This window comes from Macaca mulatta, chromosome 4 (genome assembly GCF_049350105.2).
Source record: "Macaca mulatta isolate MMU2019108-1 chromosome 4, T2T-MMU8v2.0, whole genome shotgun sequence".
In the NCBI taxonomy this organism is placed as follows: domain Eukaryota; kingdom Metazoa; phylum Chordata; class Mammalia; order Primates; family Cercopithecidae; genus Macaca; species Macaca mulatta.
The window spans coordinates 16829343-16853926 of NC_133409.1; the positions used below are offsets into that span (position 1 = coordinate 16829343).

The window sequence follows — 24584 nt, forward strand, 5'->3', positions numbered from 1 at the left end:
GGCCTGAACCAAAAAAAAAAGTTGCCTAAGTACAGGACAGTGGACATGTGCTTTAGCAGCAGTATGTGTAAAAACAATTTGGGGGGAAGTGTTAGCTGAAAGTAATTTCAATTTAAGTCAATTGTTTGACATAGCTGCTTAAAAGTGTGATCTAATGCGGTATTTACTGAAATACAGCATTAGCTCCGGCCTCACTTAAGTTGGGATTCCAGTAACACTGAGAAACATAGGTGCTTTTGATATAAACACGTTGGGTAAAGTTGCTTAACAAACCAAGCTCAGCTTAACCAGAGAGAAGTTTTGCTGGTCATCATGGAGACCCTCCCCTTAGCTAGACTGAGCCAGGAAGGTCAGTAGGAAGAAACAATTAAGGACTCACCAAACTAGAAGCTACACTTATCCATTCTAGTAAGATTGAACTTTGATTTTTAAAAATGCAATGATAATAGAATTTTAGGCACCAAGAGACAAAGCCTGGTTACAAGGACAATACTGTTCCTCTATTCCTTATCAAATACAATGCTGGGCAATATGAAGATATTTCTTTTATCGTCTGTCTGAACGTGGAACTCTTCCACTGTATGAATAGTTCTGGGCCCCAAGTTGGGGTTTGCTTTCTTGAGGTTGGAAAGAATCATTTGGGTGAAGGGTACTGTGCCCATGACCCACAGCCAACTCCCTGCATGCACAGTAGGGCACCTCTCCCACGGGGAAGGAGGTCTTTGCAAACCTTTTACTACCTTTCCTCAGTGTATAAACTATGATCTCTGGAACTTTCAGACATAACACTTACCTCATGTCGGCAAATAAGAAGCAAGTTTCTCCTTATTCTCTATTAGAAACATAGAAAGAAAGCCAGCATAATTTCTAAACCAAGTTGGATCTTTCTTTAAAAAACAGGAAATTTGTTGCTATGCGTTGTTTTCCTTCCTTGAGCAGTATGCTGTTTATCTCCAGGAAAAGGATCACACAGATCCTGGTGTACATGCTTATAAACAACAGGCAAGGGTCACAGTCACTCATTCTCATTTGCTTTCCTTGAGGGAGAGAAATCGTATGACGGGTTCAGTTGGTTTTGGCCTCAGTACAGAGTAGCTTCCTGAAAGGCTTCCTTAATAGAAGCCCACTAAAACATTCCTAAACACAAACATACAAACACACCCCCCCGAGTATGTGTGTGTATAATCTGATAGCCTCTCAAAGCATGACAACACAGAATTTAGAACTTGTTAGCAGTAATACGATGTTAAAAGGGCCTGAAATTCTGTTGAGAAAAACTAATACAAACACTGGAAATTGTTGTGCTTAGACAAGAGATTTTAAGCTTTTTTTTTTTTTTTTTTTTTAAACAATGGATGGGTGTTACATGGCAGAATTTCTTCTTAGGATTTGTTTCTAATAATGAGAATGTCCTAAAGATGATAAAGAATACCTTGACAACAGAGATTTCTTGGCAGAATTTGTAAACAAATACTGGCTGGACTAGATGAGCTTTAAGGCTCCTTCAAGCATAGGAAAATCATAGCTACATGATTTTGATACTTTTTTTGTTTTTCTAAAATAGCCCATAGTGTGGACACTAACAAGGTAAGGCTCTGGAAACAAATGCCTTGAGACAAGGGCTTCTGAGAAACTGGATTCATGGTTGCTTAGAAGCCAAAATTAAAAAAAAAACAAAACCCATATTTTGAGGGAAAGCGGATAATACCAATGGAAAGTTCTTTAATATTCTTTCTGGAAAATGGTTATAACCATTTATAAAGCAAATCATCAGAATTTTAAGGGCAAAGTGACACATACAGTGAGAGATTTTAATAACACCTCTCTTGAAGAGACTGACGGATTAATACGGATACAGAAGATGTGAGCAATGAAATGAAGAGGTTTAATCTAATGGGCATATTTAGAACTCTGTCCCCACAGCCCCCATCAGAGAATATGCACTAAAGAAATTCATGGAATATTTAAAAAGAATTGACCATGTACTAGGCCACAAACCAAGTCTCAATGCATTTTGTGGAAATAGTATCATACAAACAACATTCCCAGACCACAATAGATTTTTAAAGTTAGAAATCCATAACCAAATGATTACTAAAGACTCATTCATTTGGGAATTTAAAATGATGCTGCTAATAAAACTCATGAATCAAAGAAGAAATAATTATGGTAATTACAACATTCTTATAACTGAGGGATGATAAAAATACTCCATATTAGAATGTATCAGATTCCACTATAGTTTTATTTAGAATAAAATACTTAAATCTTGTCCTAGAAAGAAAAAAAGGACTGAGAATTAATGAACAAGTATGCAACTCATGAAGTCAGAAAGTAAATAAAAGTACGTCCAAAGAAAGCAGAAGAAAATAATAAAGGGTAGAAATTAAAATCAGAAAACAAAGATACACTAGAGAAGATGAACAAAGGAAAAGCTATTTGTTTGGAAAGACTAACAAGAGACAAATCAAATCTGATCAAGAAAAACACAGAGATGGTACAAATAATAACATTAGGAATGAATGAGAGAACATAACTACAGATTCAGCAAGGATTAAATAACAGCACACTACTATGAAGCAATATGTGCCATTAAGTTTGAAAATTTCAATGAAATAAAGAATATTAGGCCGGGCACGGTGGCTCAAGCCTGTAATCCCAGCACTTTGGGAGGCCGAGATGGGTGGATCACGAGGTCAGGAGATCGAGACCATCCTGGCGAACACGGTGAAACCCCGTCTCTACTAAAAAATACAAAAAACTAGCCGGGCGATGTGGCGGACGCCTGTAGTCCCAGCTACTCGGGAGGCTGAGGCAGGAGAATGGCGTGAACCCAGGAGGCGGAGCTTGCAGTGAGCTGAGATCCGGCCACTGCACTCCAGCCTGGGCAACAGAGTGAGACTCCGTCTCAAAAAAAAAAAAAAAAGACTATCACAGAAAAATTCAAATTATTATTCTAACAAGAGAGGAATCTGAATAGTCTAATAACCATTTAAAAAACTGATTCATTAGTTAAAAAGCTGCTCATCCCTCCACCCAAAAAAATCCAAAAACCAATAAACACTAGGTTCAGATGGTTTTATAGAAAAAAAATGAAAAAAAAAAAATCTGTGTTTTAGATCAAAGCAAAAAGCCAAAACAAAACAAAACAAAAAAAATGCAGGAGATAGAAAATGGAAAAGCACTAGGACAATCTCAGAACCAAATCCAAGATGGCAGGAAAAAGGAAAAGTATGGACCACTTGTAGATATAAATACAAATGTAAAAATCCTAAATAAAATATCAGCAAAGAGAACCCAACAGTGCATAAAATATATCACGACTAATGTGGATTTTTGCTAATAATGCAAGGACAATTTAAATTTAAAAAGTGGATGACAATAATTCCTGTACTATCAGATTAAAAGAGAAAACCCTGATGATCTTATCAATAGATACAGAAAGGGCATTCAGTAATAATTAACACATTTACAATTTTTTAAAATAGAAACTTTTAGCAAACTAGGGTCAGAAGGGAACCCTCATAATCTGATAGAAAGTATTTACCAAAACCCAGCAGTAGGCACCATACTCAATGGTGAAATGCTAACAGCCTTCCCTTTAAAATCAGGAACAAGCTAAGAATCTATGCTATCCCTATTTCCTATCCCCTGCGCTATTTCCGGCAGGTCCTAGACAGAGTGGTAGGAAAAGAAAAAATAAATACATAAAAGATAAAAGATTGAAAAAGAACTCAAACTTGTAATTATTTACAGATGGTATGTTTGTTATACAGAAAACCTAAGAGAAATACAGATAAATTATTAGAATTCATAAGAGGTTTCAGCAAACGTCTAAGTATTAGTTTAATATGAAAAACTGTATTTCTATCCACGAGCAACAGTAAGACAAAGTAATTAAAAAATCTTGAGCACTGTGCTTATATTTCTTGACCTTCATCTCCTGCTCTTCAACAGGCACCTCATCCAGATAAGCACAGCACAATAAAAAAATTTAAGAAAAAACAAGTAACCTAATTATATTGTAAAACTCTGAGAGGCAGGGAGTATAATTTCATGGAAGACCTACAGGATTCCTCTCTATTCTATTCCCATTGAAAAATTTCACTTAAAAAAAAATGAGGTGTTGCAGATGGGGTTACTCTGAACTGTGGTGAATCACACTTATTTACTGGAAAGACACATAAGCAGGAAGGCCCGGCCTCTGCAAATCAAACTCTGCCTCAAAGGGAAAACATGGCTGACACCTTCTCTTCTACACAGCTTATTCTAATAAAGTCAGCAGGAAGCGGCCCTCCAAAACGGCATCCCACATCAGGAAGGAGATGGATGCTATGAAGGGAGACGTTGGTCAAGAGGTAGGCAAAGATCTTAAGAAAGCTCTTGAATGCTTGGTTCTTCATTTATATGAAGATAATAGGTAGAGTTACTTCTGTTGAAATTTCACCACAACCAAACGCAGGATGTCATTTAAATTCTAAGAACTTCTTGATCCAATTGAGTTTCCTACACTCTTACACTATACTCAGGTATGTCCATCGGCATGGGGGCCTGGTCAGCTCATGTTTTCAACAGTCTTAGAGAAGGAAACTATGGCATGTATTATTTCTTTTTTCCACAGAGGGGTCGACTTATTACCATTTTTAATGAAGTGACAATAAAAATGAGATAAAAGGGTAGAGAATGTTCTATATTCACTTGGATCTTACTGGGCAATTTACTCAATAAAAACATGGTTATCTGAAAATACTAGATTCTGATGTTGTTTTTAAAAATATGTTAAAAGCCTAACTCACTGGAAACACCAAAATAAGCAAAGATAGTAGACTGATTTTCTATTTGATTGATTAAACACAGTACATACCTATAATGGAATAGTATATAGCACTAAAATCATATTGCAACATAAATTTAGTGACGAAAAAATATTCACAGTGCACTGCTAAGTTAAAACAAAGCAGGATATAAAACATTAAGTCCAATTTGAAACCATTTTTAAAAAAATTCCTAAATTTGCACCGGGAAAGGACATTCAACAAAATACTAATGATGTGCGTGACTATCTCTGTGTGACGGGATAATAGGTGACTTTTGCTTTGTTCTGTGTGTTCTGTATCTTTAAGGACTTTACATTAGGGGTGTATATTAATGTGGACATTATTTTTAAAAATCCACCATAATGAAAATGCCTAGAATTCACATCATACACATTTTTGGTGGTCACCAAAACATTCACAAACTAAGTATAGTTTCATGGCAGTGAAAACACCCAACAAAAGCCAAGTGTCCTGCTGACTGTTAGACTGGAGAATGACCTTTTCTCCTGAACTCCTGTTCTCCACTGGGCATTTGCCCTGGGGCATGGCTCGGTGCCCCGAGGAGACACTGAAAACGCTCAGTGCCATCCCAAGAAGACGCTTCCTTCCTTTGGCTTACTCTCATACCATCAGCAGGGGACAGTGCAGACTGTGGCCCAGCATTTAGGACAGCAGGACGGGAATGAAAATTCTGGGCATGAACAAAGTTCCACTTACCACCTCCAGAATGTCGCTTCTCTGATTAGCAACTTTCTCTGCTCTGAAGCGTGGCCTCCCAGCCTTCAACACCAGTGGCCTATATTTTTTCCACCAATCTCCCACTATCCCTCACACACTCTCCAGCCACGATGGAATACACCTCCACATAACTGTCCATGCAGTTCCCACATCTTGTCCACTGGCCAGGCCCATGCGAGTCTTACCCTTCACATAAGCCTCCCTTCTCAGCTCCTCAGGCCTGTGCTGGTCTCCCCCTCTCTCAGCTCCTTGGCTTATACCCAACACTTGATCATTTGTAGGTGAGACAGTCAAATTATTTAACTGTTTCCTGTGCATGGCAGCATCTCGTAAGGGTTAGGGCCAAGAATCTCTTTGATTCTCCCCATTGCCTTCTTCTGGCTTCTGGCACAGGTCTACAATATAGTAGGTTCTCAAAACCAGGACATAGATCTTTGAAGGTGGAGTGATTTCACTGGCACTTTTTCTGACAATAATTTTGTGAGCAATCTCTTCCTTCTGGTCTACCTGTCTGCCTCTCTGTTTATGCTTGTCTCATCCTTAAAAGCAAAGAATGGCATTTTTCCTGCTCACTCTTCTCAGCTCATAAACAAATGGCTTCCTCTTTACTTCAGCCCTCGTGGAATGGTGCTAACCGAATGGAGGCTGTCCACAAGGGTGCCGGGTCCTCTCGCCTGCTCACTCCCAGGCACCCAGGCACTCAGAGGGTGCTGCACCCTCAGTGCCCATTCTCATCAAGGACTGTGGATCTTTTGGTTCCCCCCTAAGGATTCTTGCCCTTTGGGACTTTGGTAGGCTATGTTCTACATTCCTTTACTCACCCGCTCATTCAGCACCTAGTTCCTTAGTGCCTTCCGTGTGCCAGGTACTGTTACGTAAACTCATTGTTGTATGTCTTGTTTCCCCACCTACATTGAAAGCTCCCCAACGGCAACGATTATCTGCTACGATTATTTAATTGTCGCCAGAGAATCTAACAGTGCATTCAGAAAGTGTTTGAAAAATATTTGACTGACTGAAAGGAGAAGGAGACAAGAATTAAAGCAGAAGGCTTCAGTTTTCATTTCATTACTCTCTCCACCGTGGTTTGACTAGAGATGGCGTAAAAAGATAAGGGAAAACTTTGACACCAGCAGACTGAGTAGAGCCTTCATTTTTTTTTTCTGGGCCTCTGTCCAGACCAAATGAGACAGTGGTGTATGTGAAAACATTCTTTAAGTTGCAGAATATTTTACAAATATGAAGTGTCATCATCATTATGATATGCATCACCCATACCTTACTGTGAAAAGTTTGATTCCAAACAATAAGCAACCAAATCACCCCATTTTGCAAACTCCTGCAACCAGCAGCATAATACAGTCAGGAAAAAAAGCTGACAGCCTGACAAAACCCAAATGGAAAATTAAAATGAGCAAGAACAGCCACACACCCAAAGAGAGAGCAAACCCGCGCTGCTTGGAGGAGGAAATCCTCTAATTGCCTCCACACTCCTGCTCACTTCCATCTGCTTGCATTTAAGGAAACCCAACTACTGGGCTCCTTGCAGCTGTAGAGAAAAAGATAAGCGTCCTAAGTGCCTGGATGGCTGCAGCAGGCAGGGACTGACAAGGAGGACAGAAGATCCACAGGCAAGGCTCAACAGCACATCTAACAACAAATTTAATGTGTGTTATGCAAAACAGCAATCCAGCTCTCCTGGCTGTGAGGTCACATGAAATAATAACGGAACTCATTCTCAGGAGAAAGGCGGCAGTGGCGTGTGTGGGCAGGAATGCTGCAGTGCGCTCCTCACACAAAGAAGCCTATGGCCCTCCCCAAGCTGGGAGTTGCTCGGAGCCCAGGCTGCAATTAGGTTTCCTGAAGAGAAGTGACTGGAGACATAGGCACCCATGTTCCTCACTGTGGGGTAACTAAATCACCTTTGGTTTTTAAAAACTTAAGTGCAATCATAGTTTATTGCATGCCAATAAACTATGCCAACCTTTTGATTCCAGTCTCACTTTAACCATTTTGCCCCTGCTCTTTCTATCTGAATCTCACTAGTCCCATTCTCCAGTCTGCCCCTGGCCTTCTCCCTTTCTGGGCTGCTGACCACCTACGCTCAGGACCTTACTGTGCCTCCATAATCAGAGGGATCCCCTAAGGTGCAACTAAATCGTATAATTTTAAAAACTCCACATCTTGAAGAACAGGCAGTTCACTGTCAGATGATGAAACTGAGGTGCAGAGATGCAAAGACACAAGGTGTGTTCACATCACCAGCCAGTGGCACGGACAGGGCCTGACAGCAGATATCTACAACTCAACATACATAAAACAGAAAAAGGACACCAGCACTTGGTGGCACTTGTTACAAGCCAGAGACTTGGCAGGGAGCCTTCACATACTTTATCTGAGTTCAAACCTGACATTAATCCTGTGAGCTGGACTGAAAGCAGTTAAGCCACTTTCCCAAAATCTTGCAGCCAGTAATGACGACGTTGGGATTCATTCCCCGGTCTGACTGCAAAGCCTGCTCTTCCTTCTAGCCTGTACTGCCAAAAGATTTCAGGGTGAAGGAAGCTGATGGAGTAGTTAACTCATGAGATGGATTCCTCCTTGTGGCTTTATACCTGCTTGTGGTCTAGTGAAAGAATAGTTAATGAATGGTATGAATGGCAGTGCACTGGAATTCTGGAAGGTGAAGCTGAAAATCAGTAGGAAAGGTTGTTATTGAAAATGCCTTGGTTTCCTGGTGTGACCATAGTTTTATAATTTGTGGGGACCCTGGAAGATTCTGGAGAGGTGGGCTTTGTATCTCCAAGTGGCTCCTTCCTCCACAGCAGTCTAAAACCAGAAGGGCAGAGCCTTCCAGGGCCACAACCACTTGGCTTCAAGCACTGAAGGGTGGAGTGGATGCAGCCATGGCAGCCAAGCTTAAGAGGAAAAACGGTGGCTGCTGGGACCTCTGGGACTCTGCATGGTTGCAAAAGAGGGCTGCTAGCTGCTTGCCCAGGGTCTCCTTATACCTTTCGCAAAAAAAAAAAAAAAATGCTCTTGAGAATCCCCTGGACAGGCTATCTGCCTCCAATCACCACTCCCAGTGCTGAGACTGCTAAGCATCCCTGGTCAGCTCACCATCAAAGCAGGACCTGCATTACATCATGGAGGAGTGTGGGTGGCTCGATGTTTTTTATGTGAAGAAATTGGTTATGCCCTTCCGTGAGAAGGAACAGCTTCAACACGTAGGCTGTATGTATGCAAAATGTTCCTTTGGGTAAATGGTAAAAAAGAAATCATCATGGAATCCTACCTAAGTGGCCTGAACTGGAAAAAATAACTTGTTCATTTTGTCTGGCTCTGGCTTTCTACGAGCAGCAGCGGTGAGGACGCTTCCTGAGTTGTTGGCCACAGCTGGGGGCCACCCTGGGAGAGGCTTTGCTTCTGAATCTGGTTTTCTGAGTTCTCTAAGACCTCACCAGTTAATGATGATTACTTACACCTCTAAGTAAGCTCTATCTTATTGTAAACCACAATAAAATTCTAAGCCCCCCAAGTGACTAAGTGGACCCTCCTCTTGACCATGGGGATTCAAATAAACCTGGAAAACTAGTTCAGGCCATGAAGAGAAGGTGGGGGTCAGATCTGCCTCATTATACCCTCCTCCCTTTGGAGTTCAGGCACAACTGGCTGGCATGAACATTAAAACAGAGACCCTAAGGCTGACAGAACAGGCTCTTATAGCAATATGATACTAACTCCAACCTGACACTAGCATAACATCACATGACAGATAACAGGCCCCAAAAGGAAATCAAAGTATTTTACCCTAAAATAGATTTCCTTGATGTATTTTGAAATGGCCTTGCAGAGATGTCTCTTGTGGGGGAAGTTTGCATGCAGGGGTGTCCAACCCTTTTTCTTCCCTGGGCCACACATAAAATATACTAATGATAGCTGATGAGCTACAAACAAACAAAAAGTCCATGCATAATTTTTGTGATATCTGGATATCTACCACCTGCCACCACAGATAACTAAAAGATCCTCGCATTCAAATGGCTGGATACAGGTGAGAATCTCCTTCCCTTCCTAGGTCTCTCCTGTGACTCTGACACCTTTGATAAGAGACATTTACATTTATGCTCTCCAAAGCCTGCTTCTTGGAGGTTTCATCCACATGACAAGAATTTTATCTTCCAGGCCCCCTGACCCCACTTACCTCAATCTGATTTCAACTCTTCAGGCAAAGCTTCATTCTTTGAACCAACTGTCAATCTGGAAATATTTAAATCTACCTATGACCTGGAAGTCACCCCCTCCTTGAACACACACACTGCCTTCGAGATGTCCAGCCTTGCTGGCCAAACCAATGTATGTGGGTTTATGTCTTTGTCTTACATATGTGGGTTTATGTCTTTGTCTGTAACTTCCGTCTCTATAAAATGTATAAAATCAAGCTGTAACCCAGCTACCCTGGGTACATGTTCTCAGGACCTCCTGAAGCTATGTCATGGGTCATGTTCCTTAACCTTGGCAAAAAAAAACTTCTGAATTGATTGAAACCTGTCTCAGATAGTTTTTGGCTTCCATTTGGTTTACTATTTTTAAAGTCAAAATTCAACCAAGTCTCAAAGCTCTCTTTGAAGCGGATATCAACAGGATAGGTATCTGAAAATAGCTTGTTTGTCTTGTCCAATGCTTGATAGTTAAGACAAAGTTTGCTTTTGTTGGAAACCTCCCAACATTTTATTATGAACAATTCCAAACACAGTTTTCATAATTTTACACTGAATATCCATATACTTACCATCCAGCTTTTAACATTATTATAACATATGTGATTTATCAAATAGCTATGCATCTATTCATGCTACAAAACTTTTAACTATACATTTTTTTCATGGACTTTATTTTTCTGAAGTGTAGCTTGGGGGAAAAGAATGCTTTTCAAACACTTCTGAGTATGAATTCTTGCTTGAGCACTTACTATCTGGGAGACTTTGGGCAGGTGTGTGATTTCTTAGAGCTTCAGTTTCCATTGTTAAAAATGTGGGTAACAATGCCTACGGGTGCTGTGCAGATTAAGTGCGATAAAGTGTGGGAAGTGCCTTGCACACAATCAATTCAATATGCAGTACAAACGCACAACCAATTTTCAGCGCTCAGGCTATGCTATCTATGAAACAAAATGGAATTAGTCAAAAATAATGACAACAATTATCCAGCTATAGGTGAAGCAAGAATGGCAGAATGTTGATGATCACTGTTGGAGCTGGGTGAGGGTGCATGGGGTCCAGTATGCTACACTGCTTACTTTCTATACATTTGAAATTTTCCATAATAAAATGAATAAAATGTTAAAAAAGCAAATTGGTCACTGGATTTTGTCAAGCAAAAAAAAAAAAAAAGAAAAAAGAAAAAAAGGGATTTGAAATATTTAATAAGAAGACTCTGAGGAAGTAATAAGAAGTGGTGATACTGGGGTTACTGGGGGGTTGGGACCCCACATCTCACTCTCACAGCTGTGGGGCAGCGTGGGGAGGAGGAAGGACAAGTCTTGGGTATTTTGTAAAAGCTCCCCAGGTGATCTCGTTCACTCCTGGGTGAGAACCCCTGTGCTGGCAGAAAAGTGTGAAACCACACTTTCCAGCATATTAATTGTGAGAATAAGTACTTTGCATAATGCAAAGTTTGTGCCTCTAGCTAATTTGCAGGCAGATGACACAGTGTGAGAAGCCTCTGATTTAGTAGAATAAAAACTATTTGTAACCAAACAGCCTCCCTCTGTTAAGTCAGGGGTAGGTTAACCAAGGACCTAATTAGAGTGCATTCTCCCACATCACTTATCAACTATCTTAACTCACAGAGCGAAGGGGTTCCTTTAGTGCTTTCGGAATTGGGAATCTGGAGAAAGGTGGAGGAAAAAACCCACAGACAATGTTAAACAGAAGTAAAAGGAAAGACTGCTCTTTTAAAAAACAAAATGTCACCCTCCTGTTCTAGTTCCTGAATTCCTTCCCTTCCCTGCTGTGGCTCATTCTCTCTTGTTCCCCTTTGCTGGCAGCTGGAGGCAAAGAGGGGGCTGTGATGGAACCGCTGGGTGAGACAGTATGTGTCTGGAGCCCTCTTGGTGGGGCCAAAGCAGCGTCTTTGTGGGCTGGGATCATGCGGAGGCAGTTACAGTAGACAGGCCAAGCTTGGCCACCGCAGGGGAGCAAGGCCATTTGCTATCCTGTGGGTTTCCTGAATGAGGCCAGGAAGGAATGCTTGTAACAGAGGACACCTGCACACAGGGTGTGCGCACACATAAGCGCACACACTCTCAGAGGATCGGAAGAATTTTTATACCTATGTGTGGTGGACTGAATTGTGTCCCCTCAAATGCACGTGTTGAAGCCCTAACCCCCAATGTAACTGTATTTGGAGAAGGGGGCCTTAAAGGAGGTTGATGAAAGTTAAATAAGTTCAAAAAGGTAGGGCCCTGATCCAATAGGGCTGGTGTTTTTTTGGGAAGGGGAAGAGACAGCAGGGGAACTTGCAGAGAGAAAAGGCCATGTGAGGACGCCAGAGACAGTGGCCATCTGCAAGACAAGGAGGGAGGCTCACCAGACCCTGACCCTCCCTGCACCATGATCTTGGACTTTCAATCTCCAGACTGTGAGAAAATACTATTCTGTTGTTTAAGCCACCTAGGCCTCTCCCCTGACAGAAATGCCCACCTGAAAGGAACCTTTACCTATTTCTCTGGCGTGTTATCTATGAATACGTTCTAAGACTTATTCAACAGTTCAGTTATTTTTAAGCACCTATGATGAAAAAGACACAGTGTTGGACATAGAGGTGAATTTTCTAGCCTGAGGGACTAGGAAGAAGTGACATTTAAGATGAGCCTTGCTGGATAAGCAGAGACTGACTAGAAATTTAAAAAAAGAGATCTTTGCAGCAGATTAGACTTAAGACTCTAAGCGACAGCAGGAAGGCATCCCAAGAGGTTAGAACATGAGTGTTCAAAGCCCTCCAAGGGCACAGAGATGGTTTGCTTTTGCCACAGGATCACATTCGAAGTGAAAGAGTTAGATGTGGTAAAGAGGTGGGTTGGACAGACATAATAAAAGGCCTCAGATGCCAGGTTAAGGTGTTTAGGCCTTTCTTGGGGGAATAACAGGAGCCTTGAAAAGTTTTGAAACAAGAGAATGACAAGATTGATATATGTGTAAAAAGGGAAAAGTGAAGAGACTTGACACAGAGTAAGCACTTATGTGTGTCAGGCATCACGTCAGCACCACATCTCTTCTCTTTAAATCCTCAAAACAATACCATTTTGGACATGAGAAAGCTGAGTCACAGCAGGGTGGTGACTTGCCCAAGACCCCACAGCTGGTCAGCAATGGATCTCAGATGCAAGCACATGCCCAGTAGCAAAGTTAATGCTCTGCATTTCCTGCCATTTAACCTCAAGCTCACCTCCCACACCATCATGTATTTTCCTCCCAGTCAGAATGGCTATTTTAACAGGGCCTGCAATGTACACTGCTTTTAGGGTTGGAAAGCAGGCAGATTAACCACAAAAATTTCCAATGCACAGGGCACTTCTAGAAATATCATTCAGCCTTCTAAACAAAGCTATATGTAAACCGGTTCTTGCTGTCTGTATTAGTCCATTCTCACACTGCTAATAAAGACATACATGAGACTGGATAATTTATGAAGGACAGAGGTTAAATTGAGTCAGTTAAGCGTGGCTGGGGAGGCCTCAGGAAACTTACAACCACGGCGGAAGGGGAAGCAATCACATCCTTCTTCATGGATGGCAGGAAGGAGAAGTGCCGAGCAAAGAGGGAAAGGCCCCTTATAAAACCATCAAATCTTGTGAGAACTCACTCACTATCACGAAAACAGCAGCATGGGGGTAACCGCCCCTATGATTCCATTACTTCCCACCAGGTCCCTCCCATGACATGTGTGGATTATGGAAACTACAACTCAAGATGAGATTTGGGTGAGGACACAGTCAAATCATAAAATGTCTTTTCCTATTACAACACAGTCAAAGGGTCAAGTTGGGAATTCTCCTATTGTGTCCCACAATATCAAAGTAACCAATGATCATAATTTATACATAAAGCTGTAAAAATACACAGGGAATATAGTGGTCTTGGGTAAGTAGCCACCCCAACATCGAATAAATTTTTAATGCAATATAAACAGCTGCTCTCAAATAACCTCTGCTCCCCAAATCCAACAAGATCACCCAGTATCCAGGAAAATACAATGCTGTTTTCTGTGTCTACCTTTAAATGACAAAGTCAGTCATGCTATGATCATTTGATCTTTTGACATAGCTGCTCTTCTAAAACTTCAGGTATATTGAAAAATGAGAGTAAAAATCAGGTTAGAAAGAGTTAATTCCCTTAATATGTAAAAATCAAAACATACCATGCAAGTAGAACAACTCATATTTTCTTAAATGTGCTCTCCTTCAAGGGCAAAGATTTTTGGTATTTTGGAAGCAATACTTACAAAGGTAACTTGGGCACTATCTTTTTTTTTTTTGTTTAGATGAAGTCTCGCTCTGTCGCCCAGGCTGGAGTGCAGTGGCGCAATCTCAGCTCACTGCAACCTCTGCCTCCCAGGTTCAAGCGATTCTCCTGCCTCAGCCTCCCAAGTAGCTGGGACTACAGGCATACACCACCACGCCCAGCTAATTTTTTATATTTTTAGTAGAGATGGAGTTTCACCATGTTAGCCAGGATTATCTTGATCTCCTGACCTCGTGATCTGCCCACCTCGGCCTCCCAAAGTGCTGGGATTACAGGAGTGGGTCACCACGCCTGGTCCTTGGGTGCTATCTTGAAAATTATGTGTGTACTCTAAGATACAATTGTGGCTAATGGTTTGTTAGAAGAGAGAAAAAACTGCTGAAAGCATCACTTCTATTCAACATACTTGCTGTGCTGTGCATCTACTGTGTGCCAGCACTGAGACCTGTGCTGGGACTAGATAGATCAGGATAAGCAAACTGAATCACATCAGGGGTTGTTAAAATTCCCTTAAAACTAATGAGAGTGTAAAAAAAATTTTTTTTTTTTTTTACGTTAGAATCAAATTCTGAGAGCTATTCCTTTGCAAAACAGGCAGAATACTTTTCACTTCTTTGTCTACTCACACCTCAGGAATCACGTGCTGTGGCTTTTCTGTAAAATTTTCACAACAGAGCCTAGCTCTCTACCTTCAAAAGGCAGTGGGGTGGAAGTAGCAACATGTGCATGTATGTGCGTGTGCACATGTGCGTGTATGTGGTTGTCGGGGATTCCTCCCTTTTTGCTCTATAGATATACTCATACTTTTCACACTGCAGCGTAATTGTTGGATACGGTTCTTATTCATTAAACAAAGTCCTTCGAGGTATATGCTGTGTCTCGATGTATCTCTGTTTTCCCAGACTAGGAATAATGCCCAGCACTGTTCTTTACATGTTTACTGAGTGAATGAATGATTGTTTCAACTGTGAGCTTTGTCTTCAGACTCCAGAACGTTTGACAATCAACATATTCCTCATGGTAGGGCAAGTCAAAACTTTCAAAAATTTATATGCACGTGTACAAAGAGATTTCAGGACAAGCTCATTGAGGTGTAACTTATACACAATAAAGTTCTCCCTAAGTGTTGATAAGTGGATACAATTGAGTAAGAGCAGGTGGTTCCTACACACTTGCCAGGGCCCTGTTCTACGGGACTCTGAATGAATGGAGGGGCAGTGGGGCCTGGGGACCCGGATTTTTAATATCTTCTCAGGTGATTCTGGTAAAAACTCCAGGTCAAGAGTCCCTGAAGTAGATGATACTCTGCCACTATATTTTATATTTCCTTTCCTTTTCTCATCCCCAGGCCCATCCATCACTCTCAGTCAACTATTAATATTGAGGATAAAACCAAAACATTTCTGCTCAGCACCATACTTGGAAACAAAATCTAGGTACTCAGCCACTTGGCTGGAGTCAACTATAATTTCTGGTTATTTAGCAGAAATACAGCTGCTAAATGACATTTTGAAATGAACATGAGATATCCACTTAAAGAAATAAAAAGGCTTTGAATCAGAATGGGATAAAAGGATAGTGATTTGGGGGCTCTAAGTGTGTATTACTGTAGGGAAATGGTGGGGAAAGAGAAGAAACCAAGCCACTCACAACAACACTGCTCTAATTCCAAAGGCAACCCCACACCTAAAGTTTTTTAAACAGTGGATTTTAGGGGATCTGTGAATAGTGAGGTTGACATCAAGTCAAAATCCGAAGGATACAGCACTGAAGAGAATGTAAGAAAATTCGTTTGTATTACAGGAGGGCTGGCTTTGCAGTGCCATCCTTCAGTTACTGAAAGATATCAAAAAACTTGATCTTCTCTAGCCTTCACTTAACTGAGAATGTTGGAAGATGTGGGGTTTTGGCCTCTAATTAGTAATATGGGACTATCTTTTCCCTATTTGAATTTCAATTCTTATAGCTCAGGGTTTGTAGTTCAGTAAAGTCTAGCACAACAAACTCCAGGAGTCTGTTGCCATTCTTCTGTCATTTTCTCCCCTGAGACTGTGATTATAATCTAATGATTCAAGTAGTGGGGTCAGTGGTCAGAGACTTGACATTTAGTGGAAATGGAATCTAACCTTTACCGATATTTCATTGTGAATAATACTCAAAATGGGACCAACATATTGGGAGACTATTTGACTAGTTGGAAAAAGGAAACCTAACCACTGTTAATCAAAACAGACGTATAACTGGTCTAAAAAATCAGATATAAACTTGTTCTGCTGAGGTCCTGGGGAGATAACTAGCTAGTAAATATTTTACAAACCCATTGATTAAGATGGGACTTTAAGAAAGAATGAATTAAAAAAAAAACAAAAAACAAAACACCCTGGCTTTGAAAAATGCCAGTGAATTACTTCTAAGAGAAAGAAAATTATGGAAACTCTGCTGTGGAGAAATTTAAAAGTATGCTTTACACTATCATTTACAGGCAGTGTATGTTGGTCTCACCAGCTGCCAGGACTGGCAGAAAACTGCTGAGCTAGCAGTTATGACCAAACCAAGCATCTCTCTGTAATTAGAGTTAGCTGGAGAGGGGGAAAATGGCACAAAGAGGACAGGAATATGTGGTTTCAGATGGGGGGAGGGCAAAAAAGCAGATCAAGTTTCTCTTGAGATTTAAATTACAGAACCTAGCTGGGTGTGACCTTGGACTATGTCCTCCGTACCGCTGTGCCGCCCCACACTACGTCCTCCATACTGCTGTGCTGCCCAACCCCGTAGCCAGCAGCCACACTGGGCACATTTCAAGTGGCTTGTCCAAACTGAGATATGCTATAAATATAAACTACATGTGAAATTTCAAAGACTTAGTACAAAAATATCTCAATAATTTAACATATTGACGGCATGTAAATGATAATATTTTGGACATATATTGGGTTAAACAAAATATAAAGTTTAATTTCACTCATTTCTTTCTACTTTCTTCTAACTGGGCTTCTAGATAGCTTTAAATTGTACATGTTGCCTGGCTTTGGTTTCTAGTGGACAGTGCTGATTCAGACATTTCCTTCTTCACTTGTTAAATGTGGCTGATGGTGGGAAGCTGGGGTGGTTCAGATGGGAAGAAACATTGTGGGTGACATGTCAGGGTAAAGCATTACGGTGACTGCTTGTAGACTGAAAACTTTAGCTTAGTATGAGGAACACACAAGACAGCCAAGCTAATCAAGTCTGTCCTAGTTTATTTTGTGTTCTTATATACCTGTGACTGGGTAATTCATAAAGATGAGAGGTTTATTTAGCTCATGATTCTGCAGGCTGGCAAGTTCAAGTAGCATAGTGCTGGCACCTGCTCAGCTTCTCAGGAGGGCCATGTGCTGGGTCAAAACACGGCAGATATGTGTGAAGAGGCCAAACCTAGGAGGAGTGTCTTTACTTTGGAAGAACCCTAACCATTTCCTCGAGATCTAATCCAGTCTTGGGAGTATGAGAACTCTCTATCATAAGAATGGCATCCAGCTGCCCATGACCCAAATACCTCTCAACACTGCCACACTAGTGATCAAATTTCGGCATGAGATTTGGTGGGAACAAACCATAGCAAGGTTTACCTGGGTCCTCCTCAACCTCTCTGTGCTTCAGGTGGTTAACGTGTACAATGAGAGACAGGACCAAATTCTTGCATGATGAAGTAAGTCTACAGAAGCTCTTTACCTGCACCATTCCCGGTCACTCCAAACTCAAGAATAATTCTGGTTAAAACAAGTAGAATGACCAACAGAGATCTTTAGCCTCTGCCAGGACCCATCTGGAGACGCACTTCTATTTGTCTGTTAGTTCTGCTTCAGTACCTCTCAGGGACTGACCTGACAGAGTTCCTGTGACATGTTAACACAGTTAAAGACACACAAAGAACAGAGTGCAAGATAGGAACAACAGAGTCACACCCTTCTGAAGGAGTCAGAAAAATTCTAAAAAGCAAAATCCTACAGATGATATACAGAGGGAAATGTATTTGCATTCTTTTAAACTTACATATGAAATACCTACTACTGTACTGTTAACCTACCCAATTAAAAAATCCAAGATTGTATAATAACACCTTGGCCTATGAAGTAATTCAGTTAAATAACACTTCTATGAAACCCAATTTTCCCCCTCTTCAAAAAAATCAAACATCCCCCAAATCGAAACAGTATCACTGCCCGAGCATATTAATTTCTGTGTAAAAGAGGATGTTAAAAACAAACACACAAACAAATGACAATGAAATTCCATTTATAAACAAAGCCTCGGCCTACCCAAGGCTGCCTCAGCCAGCAGTAGTGCTGGTGCTGAAAACTGGCAACTGGGCTGATGAGTTTCACGTATCTGAATTAGTCACCGCCATTGAAAAGTTGGAATGGTTAACATAAAGATCCCGGTTTCCGGTTGGGCACGGCTCATCTGAGGTCCAGCAGCACCTGCCCTTTAGATGTGCCTAGCTTGTGTTTCTCCAGCTGCAGTCTCCTGGCTGACTTTCCTTTTAGGGACCTACTCAGTCAGGCAGGCACTTGTGGCCTGAGGCAAGAACTGTAGTGGGGGCGGGGGGGGGGGGGCCGTGGTGGAGGCACGGCCAGAAGGGATGAGAGGGAACATGGAATTGTTGAAAAATCCTGGCTCTAAACCTGATAGATATGGCTCGATCTTAGCTCTCCCATAGAGTCTGGGTGACCCTGGGCAAGTCACTTCACTAGTCTAAGCTGTAATGTGGGAAGAAAGTGAAAAAGGTTCTACATGTGAGGAGCCTGTGTGGTACCCAGCATGCAGTAAATGCTTTGCTAAAGTTATTCCTTCTTATCCCAAAGGCAAGAAAAAAAAAAAAGTTTAGCCCAATCACAGCAAAATCCAGGTGACCACCAAGGAAATGGCTAGAAAACCATCACTGCAAAAATATGAAGGCCTAGGTCATACACTACAAATAATTCAGGAAGAGAAAGGTAAGAGTAAAAAGTATCAGACAATATTTCAAAGTAATAACTGAATCCGGTGAGGATTATCCATGATTACTGAAGCCACTGGATGAAAGGAAGGCTGGAGCAGGATGTTCACAAATGACCCACGTATCAGCCTACAGATGATTTATTAACTCAAGGTGCACCTTGACATTGGTTAGGTCTGGTTACCATCTTACCCAAGAGATGAAACCTAGCACTGAGGATGGTGGAACAAGGTGACTTCTGCCCCCTGATGTGATGTAATATCAGGTGCATGACATCACTGATAAAGTATCCTTGGCAAAGATGTTTAACCTCCACTTAATAACAAGCCTCTAGATCTAACCAATTTTAGGAAGAGAAGAGCATGCTAAACAATGCTGTGAAGAAGCAGACAAGCCCAGAGTGTAAGGTGTTCTATAACACAATGAACTTGAACTTTTCAAAAAGTCATTGTTTAAAGTTATATGATAAATGAAAGAAAAGTTATCAACCAAATTCATCAAGTGTATTTGATTGGTTACTAGATTTTGGGGTGGGGGTGGGGAGGTAAGTTATAAAATATTGTTTGGGACTATAGTGTTGAAATTTGAATATGAATTAATACTAGATAATATAAAACTATTAAATTTTTAAGATGTGGAAATAGTACTATAGTATGGTTATATAAAAGAATGTCCTTATTCTTAGAAGATGGGTGGTGAAATATTTAGAGGTAAAGTGTCAAGATGTTTGGTACTTTTAAACGGTTCAGCAAAATTTTATATAATATGTATAATTTATATATATAATTAGAAGAGGGAACAAAGCAAATGTTGCAAATGTAGAACAAATGGTGAATTTAGGCAGAGGACATAAAGTGTTTGTTTTACAATTCTCCCAACCAGCAAGTTGGAAATTTGTTTTACAATTCTCCCAACCAGCAAGTTCGAAATTTTCCAAAATAAAAAGTTAGGAAAGAAACTGGGAGAGAAGGAGAGGGAGAGAGGGAAAGAGAGAGGGGGAGGAGGAAGGAGAGGGAAAGAGAGAGGCAGGGGGAGGGGGAGGGAGAGAGAGGGGGAGAGGAAGAGGGAGAGGGAAAGGGAAAGGGAGAGAGGGAGAGGGAGAGGGGAAGAGGGAGAGGGGAAGAGGGAAAAGGAGAGGGAGAGGGAGAAATACAAAACAGGAAAGAAAAAAAGATGAGATAATATCACTACTCCCTCTCTCCCTCTTTTAGAATCCCTTCAACATCTATATTCAGGTCAGTTGCCCTGGGTTCCTTTTCATTCAATATGGCTTTATTTTTACCAATTTAATAAATTTCATTGTGTGCTCATCAAACTGATGTAGCCACTGTCTCAGCTCCCTTGCTGGCTGACATCAAAACTAAACTTTAAACAAAACTCCAACAGCTCCTGTAAGGGTTCACCAGGTAGGTATGAAGTTGAAGATAACAAATCAAAAACTTGTGAAATCAACACCTACTTTGCTATCAGGATGGTTTTAAGTCAGGTGGATGCGAAGCTATGGGCAGAGCATCCTACTGGGCTCTCATCTTTTCCAAAGACAGTACTCTCTCTCACACCTGCACTGGACACTCATCGAGGTAGGACAGGTACAATACAACATGCTGGCCAGCCAGGCCACCGGGGTTTTAGAGAGTCTATTTCCATATGAAGTGTGTCATGCCTGAGTTCTGATGCCTGGGGCAGCAATTGCATGACCTGTAGAATAGCCACTCTGGATTCAACTTTCAGGGAGTGAGAGCTCCCAATGAAGTGGAAATTAATTCTGTGATGCCTTTAACACAGAGAGGGCTATAAAGGATCTGGATTCAGATAATGCGGGTGTGCACCTGGCTCTACTGCATTCTAGTACAACCTCAGAGCAGTGTTTCTCAACAGGGGTGCTATGAACACTGAGTTAGGGACAGTTCTTCACTGGGCAGGACTGTTCCAGGCACTGCAGGACATTTACCATCCCTGCCCCACTTTCTCTTGCATCATGTGCCAATGGCACCTCCCAGTCTTTGTGAGGACAACAACAAACCCTTCCCCATCTCCCATACACATTCCCAAATGCCTCCTGCCTTAGACATCAGCTAAATTCTCTGAGCCTCCAATGGGTGATAACATTGATTACACTGCCTAGGAAGTGGTTTGGGAAGATCAAATGTGCTGCAGCTTCCCCCCCCCCACCCCACTTATTAAGGGGATGCAGTCCCCTTAATTTTTGAGATGCAGTCTTGCTTTGTCACCCAGGCTGGAGTGCAGTGACGTGATCTTGCTCACTGCAACCTCTGCCTCCCAGGTTCAAGTGACTCCCCTGCCTCAGCCTCCTGAGTAGCTGGAATTATAGGCGTGTGCCACCACGTCCAGCTAATTTTTGTATTTTTAGTAGAGACGGGGTTTCACCATGTTGGCCAGGCTGGTCTTGAATTCCTGACCTTAAGTGATCTACCCGCCTCAGCCTCCCAAAGTGCTGGGATTACAGGCATGCACCACTGTGCCCAGCTAGCTGTTTACAAACTTAAATGAGCTATACAAACGATAACCTAATACGCATCTGCACAGGCAGCCTGACATCAGAGGAAGGGCTGTGGGGTGGGACCAACCACCTGGATCCCAGGTGGGAACTATTACAGTCTTATCTCTCTAGTCATGCACTAGAATACATGACAGCTACTTGTTCTGAAAATGTTTCCTCTTAATAAGTGGGAAATTTTGATTTATAAGTATTGCTACAGATAAAAACTACAGCATAGTGTGAATTTTAGAGTGAAAGCAGATGGCAAATACTTGGATGATTGTAGCAGAGGAGCAGGATGGCCTCCCGCAAAGCAGCTTCAAGGAATCTGGTTTAGAATGTTGCCAAAACTAACCTGGAATGAAAATGATACTTCTCTTAGTGAGCAAGTGATACAATGATTGTGGAAATTACTCTAGGAACCAAGATTACACAGTAACACAGAAGATGACACCCTACCCTCCTATGCCCAAGGCTGATTTTCAAAATGATGTGCTTTAGGGATCTGTTCTTTAAATATGTGAGTGATGCTATGGAAGGGAAGCAGTCTTAAAGGGGGGCCAGACTGCTGCATACAACCTCAGATGGAATCGTAAGCCCTGAAGAAAAGTTGAGAATGGAGACTGGAACAGGGATTCTCACAATTTCGTGTGCATAAGCACCGCCTGGAGAGGCTGTTAAGAATAAAGTCACACACCCACCACAGAGATTCTGTCTGATTCTACCAGCCTGGGGTGGGCCAGGATCTGTGTGTTTAACGAGCTCTTAGGCCAATTCTGAGGAAGGAGCCCACAGGCTGCTCAGGGAGACTCAGGGACACCTCTCCAGAGGGCTCTCCGGTGGGAGCCTCCGCCTTTAACTCTTCCCATGGGCTATTCTTGCTCTCATGTTGTGGCCTTCATGACTCGGAATTTAGGTAAAAGTGTTTCTCCAGTCCCTAGGTCTGGTTGGATTTTGGGTTACAAAATTGTCCATTTTCACTCCTTATCTTGGCTTCTCCTCCCGCTGTACACACATTGCGTAAATAAGAAGCTAATCTTCTTTTGCTGAGCGGACAGAAAGTTCTGACCTCTCCTTGAAGGCCAAAAGTCTCAGGTATTAACAGAGAAGTTAAAGGCTGGGATGGAGGAGGTAGAGCAGGTGAAAGGCACAGTCTTAAAGAACAGAAGCAAAAGCAGATACCTACCCTGGGTCACAAGCCAACAGCAAAGGCATGGAAATGGACCCTGAGCATCACTCAGGGGTTGGAGTGGAGCAGGAGCAGTGCTGGCTGGGACACACTGGGTTGCAAAGGGATAGTTTTCCCAGATACTTACATAAAAATATCTAGTGCCAACACGGTGTTTTTTTCACCTCCCTCAACTCTGCTTATTAGTCAATGTTCCTGAATGCCTCCAAATCCCATTCATCTTAAAAACAGTAGACTGATAAAGTCTCTGTATCTCTGGACTTGGCCATCTGAAATGAGATCTTTTATCTTCCTCTTCTCTGGCTTTCCAGAATACATTTTCATAGCATTCTTGCAAAAGGAAAGACAATCAGAAAAAGAAAAATGAAGGGTAGTAAAGTTGAAAGAATATTACACCACAGCTTTTGGTAAGAAAATATTTATGTCCACAAGCACACACCACACCCTTTCTGGGAAGATATTACTGGCCTAGAAGCCGGGTGAGTGCATCCCAAAATATACTTCACGAAAAGCACCATTACCTTCCCAAAATAGGCCCTATAATTAGGTAAAGTATTTTGCAGTGGGTTGTCCTATATCATAAATTGACATATGTTGCTTTAATCTCCCTGCTTCAGCAAATGTAGCCATATTGGGCTACAAAAGCTCTCAGCGACTCACATTTAAACCAGATTGTGGTGTCACTAGCAAACTGATGCAAATAAACAGCTCTGTGTACCAAAATACTCAATCTCAATCATCTGTAATGAGATCTCTCTCCTCCCTAGGCACATTTTCATCACACCAGAACCGCCTGGATTCAAAAAGAAGGACTAGCCCAGATTGAAATACCGTTTAATCTTAGAGGTCATCGAATGACTAACACATCTGAAGAAGCTGGGGTTGACATTTAAAACACGAGACAATCTCTTTTGTGTAAATGCTGGGATCATGTTGTGTGAGTCTTGTTTTGATCTTTAGTTGACCATCATTCTCTATAAGCCGTCAGAGGCCCACCTGTCTGTCTGAATTCATTTAGGTCATTTTTTGCTTGGAGTCGGGGTAATAGAAGGGATAGCCTCTTGGCAGCCTTTCCACTCAGATGATTTTCTGAACAAATTTCTTTAAGTTTTTTTAGCTGTATATTTACATATAATCAAATGTTAAGATATTTCAATTTTTAAACCTTCAAAATAATAAGTACTTTAAACATTTACACTTAAAAAATTACTTATAATCTCAGAGTTTCTCAGCTTGGCATTACTGAGATTTCGGGCCCGACTGTTCCGCATGTGTGGGCGAGTGCGCGCTGCTGATCTATGAGATATATTTTAAGACACTGAGCAGTATCCCTGGCCTCCACCCACTAGATGCCACTAGCACACACCCTCTTCCCTCCCCTAATTGTGACAACCCAAAATGGCTTCAGATATTACCAAATGTCCTCTGGGGAGGCAAAACTAACCCCAGTTGAAAACCACTGCTCTCTCTATATGTATTTATGTGTTTATATATCACTTCTTGTCATGGCCGGAAGAAAGAAACCTAGGCTTTTCAAGGTACTCACAAGTTTAGTTGGAAGAATTTCAAACTTCCTATGACTTGTAATGAGGAATCGGAATCTGTGACACAGTACTGCCTCTAAAGATTTATCAACAGCACCATGCTGCCTCAGACTGAGGGTGCCAGGACCTGGCTTCATTTCAGACAAGGCCTATAAGAGGATGAGCTGCGCCTGAGCTCTTTCTTGCACTGCCACCCTCCCTACTTTTAGGAGCTCCTTTCTGAGAAGACTGCGTTAAATAAATCCCTTATGATCCATGACTAGACGCTTCATACTGATTGTGAAAGGAAGAGG

At 41.6% G+C, this 24584-nt stretch overlaps 1 protein-coding gene across 7 annotated transcripts in view; it reads right to left on the minus strand.

Moving 5' to 3' along the window:
* The window catches only part of FYN (FYN proto-oncogene, Src family tyrosine kinase), a 208570-nt gene that overhangs the window by 91677 nt on the left and 92309 nt on the right, over nt 1–24584 (minus strand). Inside the window, exon 1 of one of the 7 annotated variants that reach the window (XM_077999293.1) lies at nt 5741–5760. The exons of the other annotated variants lie outside the window; for them this stretch is intronic. The gene's annotated coding sequence lies outside the window, so the exon portion shown is untranslated. Of the gene's footprint in view, nt 1–5740; nt 5761–24584 lie in introns of those variants that run through there. 7 annotated transcript variants of the gene reach the window in all.